The sequence below is a fragment of the Phoenix dactylifera genome, chromosome 4, assembly GCF_051530095.1.
Source record: "Phoenix dactylifera cultivar Ajwa chromosome 4, Ajwa_hap1_PhDact_Kaust_v1.1, whole genome shotgun sequence".
Classification (NCBI taxonomy): domain Eukaryota; kingdom Viridiplantae; phylum Streptophyta; class Magnoliopsida; order Arecales; family Arecaceae; genus Phoenix; species Phoenix dactylifera.
Window position 1 is genome coordinate 40,009,702 of NC_143193.1, and position 11,230 is coordinate 40,020,931.

Here is an 11,230-nt window from a genome sequence, read left to right on the forward strand (position 1 = left end):
TAGGATAGAGCGAGCATTGTTAGATTTAGGGGCGAGTGTGAATTTGTTGCCATATTCTGTATATGAGCAACTTGGTTTAGGTGAGTTGAAGCCAACCTCCGTCACTTTGCAATTAGCTAACAGGTCAGTTAAAATTCCAAGAGGGATTATCGAGGATGTATTAGTCCAAGTAGACAAGTTTTACTTTCCAGTCGATTTTATTGTATTGGACACACATCCGGCTTCGAACTCACAGTCTCAGATTTCGGTCATTTTAGGACGTCCATTCCTTGCAACTTCTAATGCATTGATTAATTGTAGGAATGGCGTCATGAAGCTTTCTTTTGGTAACATGACCTTAGAATTGAACATTTTTAATGTGTGCAAACAACCCAATGATCCCGAAGAGAGTAAGGAGGTTGATTGGGTTGAAACCATCGCAGAAGATTATTTGTTAGCTAAAGCAATTAACAACCCATTCAATGATAGCTTAATTGATTGGTGTCCTAATGGAACCAATGATGATGATTTGTCAGTCACACCTATTGTGGATAATCTGGATATCAAGATGGTCAATGGGTGGAGACCAAAAGAAGGAGAATTTGAGAGATTGTCACCTCGAGAGGTGAAAATAGTACCATCCCATGAGCAAGCACCCAAGCTCGAATTGAAACCCTTACCAAAGGAACTTAAGTATGCTTTTCTTGGATCCGAAGATACTTTTCCTGTAATCATCTCGTCTGGACTTGATCATACCCAAGAAAGAAAATTAATTGATGTTTTAAAGAATCATAAAGGAGCCTTAGGGTGGTCTATTGCCGATTTGAAGGGAATTAGCCCCTTAATTTGCACGCACCGGATATATTTGGAGGACAACGCCAAAACCACAAGGCAAATACAACGAAGGTTGAATCCTACGATGAGAGATGTGGTTAAGGCAGAAGTCCTCAAGTTGCTTGACGTGGGTATTATTTACCCAATTTCCGACAGCAAGTGGGTAAGCCCTACTCAAGTCGTTCCTAAGAAATCGGGTTTGACGGTAGTAGAAAATGAACAAGGTGAACTAGTTCCAACTCGTGTCCCGACGAGTTGGCGCATGTGTGTTGACTACCAAAAGCTGAATTTGGTCACACGAAAGGATCGCTTTCCTCTACCCTTCCTAGACCAAGTATTGGAGAGGGTTGCAGGGCATGATTTCTATTGTTTTCTCGATGGCTATTCGGGATATTATCAAATTGAAATTTCACTGGAAGATCAAGAGAAGACTACCTTTACTTGTCCTTTTGGCACATTTGCTTTCCGACGAATGCCATTCGGGTTGTGTAATGCACCTGCAACATTCCAAAGATGCATGCTCAGCATCTTTGAAGACATGAACGAGAAATTTTTGGAAGTGTTCATGGACGACTTCTCCGTTTTTGGTGACACATTTGATGATTGCCTGTCATATTTACAAGCTGTCTTAGCTCGATGTATGAAAAAGAATTTGATACTGAATTGGGAGAAATGCCACTTCATGGTGCCAAAGGGAATTGTCTTAGGACATATTGTTTCATCGAAGGGCATGGAAGTAGATAGAGCTAAGACTGATTTAATTGCTAAGCTACCTGCACCCAAGACGGTTAGAGATGTTAGATCATTTTTGGGTCACGCCGGATTTTATAGGAGATTCATCAAGGACTTTAGTGTCATATCTCGACCATTATGTAATCTCCTGTCCCTTGATACACCGTTCAATTGGACTGAAACCTGTCAGGAGGCATTCGAAAAGTTGAAGTCTATGCTTAGCACTGCACCCATCGTGCGACCACCTGATTGGTCATTACCTTTTGAGATTATGTGCGACGCTAGCGACTATGCAATAGGAGCTGTCCTAGGACAATGCAAGGATAATAAGCCATATGTCATTTACTATGCAAGCAAAACCTTAAACGATGCTCAAATGAATTACACTACCACCGAGAAGGAATTGCTTGCAGTAGTATTTGCCTTAGATAAATTTCGCTCTTATATCCTTGGTGCTCCTATTGTTATCTTCACGGACCATGCGGCACTAAAATATTTGTTGGATAAGAAAGAGGCCAAACCACGCTTAATACGATGGATACTTCTACTCCAAGAATTTGACATCACTATCAAAGATAAAAAAGGAGTAGAGAATGTGGTTGCTGACCATTTATCACGATTAGTTTTTCATGATTCAGTGCCACAGTTTTCCATCAAGGACTCATTCCCTGAAGAGCAGTTGTTTGCACTTTCTAGTATACCATGGTATGCAGATATTGTAAATTTTTTTGTTACAAGCCGGATGCCGGAGCATTGGGGGTCGACAGATAGAAAAATTTTCTTGCGCGAAGTAAAGAATTATTACTATGACGAACCCTATTTGTTTAAATATTGCAATAATCAAATCTTTAGACGATGCATATCGGATCATGATATACAAAGCGTACTTTCTTTCTGCCACACTGATGCTTGCGGTGGACACTTTGCCTCTAAGAAAACTATTGCAAAAGTTTTGCAATGTGGTTTCTATTGGCCCACTATGTTCAAAGATACCCACGAGTTCTGCAGGACATGTGATCCATGTCAACGTATTGGAAGTCTAACTCGTAGGCAAATGATACCTCTTCAACCCATTACTATTATCGAAATTTTCGATTGTTGGGGCATCGATTTTATGGGCCCATTCCCACCATCTTTTGGATATGAGTACATTTTAGTCGGTGTCGAATATGTGTCCAAATGGGTAGAAGCTGTTGCTTGTAAGACCAATGATCACAAACCCGTCCTGAAGTTTTTAAAAGAAAATATTTTTTCATGATTTGGGATGCCTAAGGTCATAATTAGTGATGGTGGAAAACACTTTTGTAATAAGCCTTTTGAGACATTATTAAAAAAGTATGGTGTCACCCACAAAGTTGCTACCCCATATCACCCGCAAACTAGTGGCCAAGTAGAATTAGCCAATCGAGAGATCAAGCATATTTTAGAGAAAACGGTGAACCCATCACGAAAAGATTGGTCCTTGAAACTATCAGATGCATTATGGGCCTATCGTACTGCATACAAAACCATTCTTGGCATGTCTCCCTACCGGCTAGTCTATGAAAAAGCGTGTCATCTGCCTGTAGAAATAGAACATAAATCGTATTGGGCAATTAGAAAATTGAATTTTGATTTACAAGATGCCGGTCTAGCTAGAAAATTGCAATTAAACGAGCTTAATGAGATTCGCAGAGATGCTTATGATAATGCTAAAATTTGCAAAGAACAAATGAAGATCTTACATGATAAATCAATTTTAAAAAAATCTTTTGAACCATTACAAAAAGTTCTTTTATATGATTTCCGCTTACATCTGTTTTCTGGTAAGTTGCGATCGAGATGGACAGGTCCTTACATTATAAAAACTGTTTTTCCACATGGGGCGGTTGAGATTGAGAATCCACGGGATGGTAGAATTTTTAAGGTAAATGGACATAGGTTAAAACCTTTTCTTGAGAATTTTGCAGATGAAGAGGACTCCTTTTCCTTGGGGGAGCCTTCTTATGACTAAAGCATGATGGCAAAGGTATGTATATATTAAATTTTCTTTTATTTCTATTTTTCTTCTTATTTTGTAGGTCTTATTTTCTAGATATCAACAGCTCAAGGTATTCCTCTTCTCTCCAATATTATTTTCTCTACTGTCTCTCATATATAGTTTTCTTGTATCTATTACATTGAGGACAATGCAATGTTTAAGTTGGGGGGAGGAAAATATTTTGGATTAAAAAAAAAAATGTTTTTACATTCTTTTCTAAGCAAATGCACATGTATTTTCATATTGAGTTTGTGCAACTATTAAAGCAAGGAATACATGCGTATTATGACTGATTAGAGACCTATTATTAGATCCCCGCACATGTATTTAATGATTATAGGAAGGCCTCAGGAGTTCACATTTGTTTAATGCATTTTTATTAAGCTATATCTGTAAAAGAAGTACGAGTATCCTTGTCCGTACTATAAGGTTCTTGATTTGGTTTTCACATAAAGATAGAGGTTGAATACCCCGGCTAGATCATCTAAGTGCCTTATGTTCCGATCTTGGTTGACCTATAGTCACGTTGCAGTCACATCATATGGTTCAGTTTACCTTCTCTATTTTGAAAAAAAAAAAATTAATAAATAAATAAATGAGGAGATGACAAGTCTAACCTCGTGGCGTAGTTTGGTTCGAGTAATTAAGCCCGAGGGGTGTTTACACCTAATGCCTTGAGCCAACTGGATCAAGAGTCATTGGCCGAAAGCTCGCTACATGGACCTTGCTAGAGCCTAAGGGGGTTGGACTATTGTAATCACCATATGTGTTTCCAATAAAAAAAAAAAAGCATGAATAGGGTTGGTCGGGCTGAACCCAGTGACATGTGGTAATGGCTGATTTGACTCCATTGTATTGGACCTTTGTGTACTTTGGATATTTAGTTGGGATTGATAGCTCTTTCTTTACATACGAACCATTCTTGACGAATGTAGACAACATGGGATATTCTGAAAATTTGATAGATCAGGTTCTAATAAACTGTAGTAAACACTTGCGAACTTGAGTAGTGCACCTAAAATTCAAGCGGTACCATGTTGTGGTGGAGGTATTAGTGCTCTAAAAAAGTCATTCTGTTTATGCATACTACACTTTAGTATTCCCCTTGCTTTGATAGTTGCCAAGCTTGAGAAAAATATATATATCACATGTGTATTGACTTAGATTTCATTGTATATCATTTTATGAATGATGTTTGTGGGTAATATTACTGCAAACCCTTACGAGACAACACTCGTCCACTAGGATAACCTAGGAGTTTAACGGCTTGTTGCACGTGCTAAGTGCAATCGTAATGCCCTACGAAAATGGGTACGTATCTTAGTTTTGTATCTTCAGCTTCAATAAAATAATAATAATAATAATAATAATAAACAAAGTCATAGGTTAGACCACATTTTTTTTGTGCCCTCATTTTATCGTTTGCTCGTTAATTGCTAGAGACTAGCAATAAGCTAGTTGGGGGGTGTGATGAGAGCACAAAAGTGCGATCTACACGCAGCTTAAATTAATATTATTGTTAATAAATAATGATAAAAGTGTTGCATTAATATTATATTTTTGTGGGGTGCAGGTGATCGTAAATCAAAGAAAAAAATAAGCATTAGGTCCAAAAAGATGCATCACCGCAGGTGACTAGCCAACTGTATGGGTCAATCCCAGTTGCACGCTAGAAGAAGGTTGAGTTCAGCCGTCCAATTCACTGCAACCAATTTTTAGTAATCTGTGCATCTCATTTCGATGGAGCCCGCATCCAACCCATCTTCCCGCAAGTGAGTCAGCGTTTCCCACGCGTCCGACCGCTTCCTCCACACGCGAAGCAATTCTTCCATGATCAAAGCTCCTTCTTCTTCAGCCGTCCGTGCGATCACCGCCTCCTCCACAGCGTCCGCCCGAGCCCGAGAGTCCCAGTCATCCCGTCCGCTCAATCCGCCTCCTCCAGCGATGCAACCATTTCCATCTCCAGCATCCCGATCAACGCCCCTTCTTCCGCCCGTTTCATAGGCCTCCCAGCTTCCTCCATCTTCGTTCTTCAGCATGTGATCCCGCCTACAGCCGTCCGTGAGCAGCGTACCAGGATCCCAGCATCCGAAGATCCTGCCGCAGCTCTCATCCATTTGAATCTCCCAGCCATCTGCCTCCTCTTCTTCCACGAGCTTGCCTCACGCGCCGGACCAGCATCAGACCGCGAGCAATCTGCCGTGATCATCCCGCAATCTCCTCCACAGCGACCGCCCGAGCCCAAGACCCCAGCATCCCGTGAAGCGTCGCACCCATCAGCGCCGGATCCGCTCCGTTGTCACCTCCTCTCCACGCGCGATCAGGGGAATCCTAGCTTGTCCATGGGCTCTGGGGCGATCTATATGAAGAGGGCCTTCTCGACTGCCAGGGGCTCTCAGACGGGGGGGGGGGGGGAACAGAGGAGCCGGGCTGTTGCAGTGAAAGAAAAAAAAAAAAGAGAAGAGGGAAACAGGGTATGCCCTGTTTCCGAAAAGGAAAAGAAAAAAATATAAAAGAGGTGATTGTTGTAATGGAAAGCTAACTTCTTTTGCAAAGGGTGATGGATGAATCTTTGTCATATTGCTTTCATCAAGTATACTCTAATCTTTTAATCTAATTGTTTTATATCTATCGGTATGTTTTGAATTCTTGAATATTTATTTATTTGATAGATCTTTTATGGTTTATATATATATTGATGCATGGATTGTTTCGATTTTTGATTTGTCGTAGACGTAACCGGCACGATAAATACTTAGATGTTGAATTCATGTTTTCAGATTGTATACTCCATGATTAGAACTACTCTATCTTATTAATCTTTAATCAAGAATCACCGAGTTTATTTATTGAAAGTAATATTGTTAAGGAGGATTCCGGATCCCTAGCCTTCTCTATATTCTTGAACTTTGTTTAATTATCTATTAATCCTCTGCTTTTAAATTTTGAAAATCAACTGAAAATTACATCTAAAAATTACGCTAATAATCTATAGATCATTCCCTGAGGAATCGACCTCGGACTTCCGAGTTATATTACTTGTGCGATTCTCCTGCACTTGGGAGAGCAATTTTTCGAAAGCACCAGGTATAGTAGTAGAGACACAATTTATGGACTTAAAAGAACTTCTAGATTGTTTGCCAAATTGACATGCTCTACAAATTTTATTTTTCTCAAATTTTAGCTTTGTCAAACCAATTACAGAATCTCTTTTAATTAATTTAGATAATGTGTCCATGCTTGCGTGACCTTTATTACATAATTGACTAACGCTAAGTAAGTTATGCTTGACACCATCTACAAACCGAACATTATCAACAAAGGTTGAAGGTGTGATTTGTATTTTACCGATACCCATGATGTGACTTTGGTTATTGTCTCCAAAAGTTACCGCACCTCCTTTCTTAGACTCTAGGATGAAGAATTACTCCTTGTCACCCGTCATGTATCTTGAGCAGCCACTATCCAAGTACCAACAGTGTTTATTGAGCTTGGCTGCAAGACACTCATACACAAGGAAATCATATAATCTTAGGTGCCCAAATTTTCTTGGGTCCTTCAAGGTTAGTTATGTTGGTTTCTTTTGGAACCCAAACCTTTTTAATCTTTCTTTTAGCTTTTGTTTTTCGATGGTCACACATATTAGCTTTATATCCTACTTTACCACAACAAAAACAGGTTACATCTTTAGCTTTACTTTCACCGGCTTTTACAAAGAAGTTTTTAAGAAATTTTTGTTGTTCTTAGGCTTATACACTAAACCGGCTCTATTAAACATAGCTCTTTGACTATTAAGAATCATTTCTAGTTTTTCAGAGCTATAGGTAAACTTCTCAACAATAGATTTATATTTTTCAAGTTCTTTTGTTAAGTTCAGTTTTTCTGTTTTTAGTAAGTTTAAATCTTTTGTAAAGTTATATTTTAGAGTTTGATTACTATTTTTAAGTTCTGAAATTTTCTTAGTTAGTCTTTCTTTATCTTTAATTAAGGTACCAGTTTTTTGAGTTAGCAATTGGTTGCTTGTTTTAAGTTCTAAGTTTTCTTTGACAATAGAGTCCTTATCCTTAATCAATTTATTATTTTTATGAATGTAGGATTGATTAGTTAGCTTCAATTCTTTGTTTTTAAGGTTTATTGACCTATATTCATCCATTAGTTCATTAAAGGCACCATATAATTCTTCAAAGGTAAAATCTAAATGTGTTTCAGATATTACCTCATTTACATTTGCCATAAAGTAAAAATTGGCCTTTTCCTCTTGTTTCTCTTCCGATGATGATGATGATTTATCGGAGTCAGTCCAGGTGGTGACAAGAGCTTTCTTCTTCTTGTACTTGTTGTCCTTCTTCAGCAAGGGACAGTCGGCTCTGAAATGATCCGGCTTCTTGCATTCATAGCATTCGATTCCCTCACTTTCCCTTTTCTTACCTTTATTCTTGTTGAAGGAACTCGAGGGAACTCTCTTCTTATGGAAGGGCTTCTTCCGATTGATGAATCTTCTGAATTTTCGCACAAGGAGAGCCTCTTCTTCATCTTCCTCATTGTCTTCTTCTTCACTGCTGCTACTGCAAGAAAGATCCTTGTTAGAAGAAGTAGACTTGAGGGCAATTACCTTTTTCTTATGGGAGGATTCTTCTTCGCTGTGTTGTTTCATTGTGAGCTCATGCGTCATTAGAGATCCAAGAAGCTCCTCGAGTGGCAGCTTGTTCAAGTCTTTTGCTTCTTAGATTACCGTGACCTTAGCTTCCCATGACCTTGGTAAAGAGCGAAGAATTTTTCTGACAAGATTATTGTTAGTATAACTTTTGCCAAGGCTTTTTAAGCCATTGACAATATCAGTAAATCTTATGAACATGCAAGAAATGGTTTCATTAGACTCCATTTTAAATAGTTCATATTTGTGAACTAGCATGTTAATTTTAGATTCTTTGACTTGATTTGTATCCTCGTGGGTCACTTCAAGTCTATCCCATATCTTTTTTGTAGAATTACAAGTAGAGATTCTATTGAATTCATTACGGTCCAAGGTATAATAAAGAACATTCATTGCTTTGGCATTTAGTTGTGCCTTCCTTCTATCATTATCATCCCAATCTTTTTCAAGCTTGGGTATAACAATGTTATCAACATAGATAGAAGGAATATATGGTCCATTAATTATGATGCTCCAAATATCTGTTGGAATTTGTATCCTAAATGTCAATCGTCAGCATATTGATGATTGAATTTTGTAAATGAATTGACAAATTAATAAAGTGTTATTTGGCATTATTCATCATTTCATCTTCAAATGAACTCTTATATGATGAAGTCCTTAGGACTTATGTTATGATAAAGGAGGATTTATCTTTGAGTCCTTAAACTTGTTTGCGACGAAATGATATGTTGTTACTAGGACGACAACATTATCGAGATTAGGTCATTGTGTGACATATACGTTGGTTGTCCTCTTAACCAAAGAGTGTGGAGACACTGGTATGCCACACAAGTGAAGTGTAGAAGTACATTTCACTAAACGTGACCAATTCCGGAACGCTCTACTGTCGAGAGATGTTCCGAGTGGATATGGGTATAAGTTTGGCCCTCTGACCTGAGACCGCAACCTGTGACTAGCAAGCAACTCACTGTACTTTGGTACCGGACTACCTGAATTTTTAATTCAGTGACGGAAGGTCACTGGGTGCAGTCAAGTACTTGCGTAGTCAGTTGTGAGTCAAGATGGAATTGACCCCTCCTGAAAACAGGAGATAATGTCTTGTGATTAATTTAGCAAAACCTTGGCCAGGGTAATCCCAGTGAGGAGTCACGGGATATCTAAAGTTAATCACATAATGGATGTACTAATTATAGGGTTGACAGTGAGCTCTAAGTCATCCTGGCATTAGGAGTCAAAGGGATTGAATTATACAGTAACCATAGTTCAGGGTTCCAGAATATTTGCTTCGCATATATTCGACCTATCCGGACGTCGGGTACCATTGCTAGATGGTCACATCGATTAGTGTAGAAAATTGTTCCTATACTACCGGCTTAGGTTCGAACCTATGAGGTCACACGCATAGAAGATTCCTGATTGATCAAGAAAGCTGGTGAATGATTAAGAATCATTCAGGGGTAATTTGGTCAATTTGATTGGCAAATTATCTTATAAAATAATTAAAGTAATTATTGAAGGATTAATTAGTAATTAAATTACTAATAAACTCAATTTGATTGAGTAATTGTGCTAAGGATGAGCCAAATTGAATTAGATTCAAGTTTGGGCTCAATCAGGGTTTTGACCTGATTGGATTAGGTCAGAACCAAAAAGGACTTAAGCTGATCAAATTAATTTTAAATTAATTTGTTCTTAATTGGGGATTGACCTAATTGAATTAGGTCCAACACAAAGTAATAATTCAATTTGATTGAGTTTGCATGAGCCAAAATTTAATTGGATTCAATTTGAGCTCAATCAGGGTCTGACTTGATTAGATTGGGTTCAACCAAATTGCTTTGTTTTAATTCGGGTTTGACCAAATTTGATTAGGTGCAACCCAAGGGGATTAGGCTCAGATGATGTGGCAATTATTGGTGACATGGAATTGGATTTCATGAATTTTAAATAAACCAAAATTATTGCATGGCACATGGACCCATTGCTTGACACATGGCGACATTGTTTGTTATTTGAATTTAAATTCAAACATTAAGCAATGTGTTAAATGATTTTAATCACTCAAACCATCAGCCAAGGTGGCGTCTGAGATTTTGAATGGATTAAATTCGAATTTCAAGAGGTGATTTCGAAATTATGAAGTGTTTTACCTTGCCGCATGGATTTCAAATTCCTTCCCTATTGCACATGTGTTTAAAATTTGAATTTAAATCAGATTTGGTTGAGATCTGATTTGGGTTGTTCCTATTCCTTTGCATGTGCCAACTAAAAGAGGTTTTCTGAAAATAAATTTCGAATTTTGAATGAAAATACGGAGGCCATTAAAAGGGGTCAAACATGGGCACTAAAAATACATCCATTGCAGCCTTCTTCCTCACCCGCCTCCTCCTCCTCTTCTTCTCCATTTTAGATAGGGTTTTCAGGGTGAATATCTAGAAGATTCAAGATCAGATCTGAGTCCTCTACTTTCCTTACAAACCTCATCTCTATCTGCTTCAAGACGATTGATCAAGAGTTGATTGAATCCCGGCGGGCAGATTTCAGCTTTCAAGTGTTCTGCAGCTGCTAGCACTGTTGCGGAAGAAGATCCTTCAGGACTTCGCATGTACTTCTCGTAGAGGCCATTCGTGTACGTGGCTGCGAAGTCAAGAATCAGATTCACAACTTTCATCCATCATAAAAGGTATTAATCTAGCATTAATCATTTATTATGGTGTCAAGGTCTAGGTCCAATTCCCCGAGGTTTTACCCTCTTTTGGGGCTCCTCAAGGAGATATCTCCAGAATCCATTCGATGGATATTCGGAGATTAATTGGAATAGAGTTCTTAAGTTTCAGATCTGATAGTTAATCATGCATAAAAGTTTTAGCATAATTGTTTAAACGATTCCGGCATAATCCTATGTGTTCTTAAGGTGCTGATTTCTAGATTTGATCTTGTAAGCATGCATGAATTAAATTGTTTGATTCGGTTTTTCCGCTGTGTTTTAAAACTTAAAAAGAACTACG